Consider the following 207-nt stretch of genomic DNA (forward strand, 5'->3'; position numbering starts at 1 on the left):
TGCAGGGGAAGCCTCCGGTGCCAGGCGCGGCTTCTCCCCGTGCCGGTTGGAGCATCCCTGAGCACGGCCTCCTCCCGTCCGGATCCAGGCTCCTGAACGGGAAAACCGGGATGGGGGAGAGGGAGACGGGGAGCGCAGCGGGGCCGAGGGGGCCGCTGGCTCTTCGCAAGCGGAGCAGGGGGGCGGCCCCACGGGCACCCGTCCGTT

The sequence above is a fragment of the Pezoporus flaviventris genome, unplaced genomic scaffold, assembly GCF_033815535.1.
Source record: "Pezoporus flaviventris isolate CSIRO_AGI_PZ_B2104156 unplaced genomic scaffold, CSIRO_AGI_Pfla_v1 ptg000592l, whole genome shotgun sequence".
In the NCBI taxonomy this organism is placed as follows: Eukaryota; Metazoa; Chordata; class Aves; order Psittaciformes; family Psittacidae; genus Pezoporus; species Pezoporus flaviventris.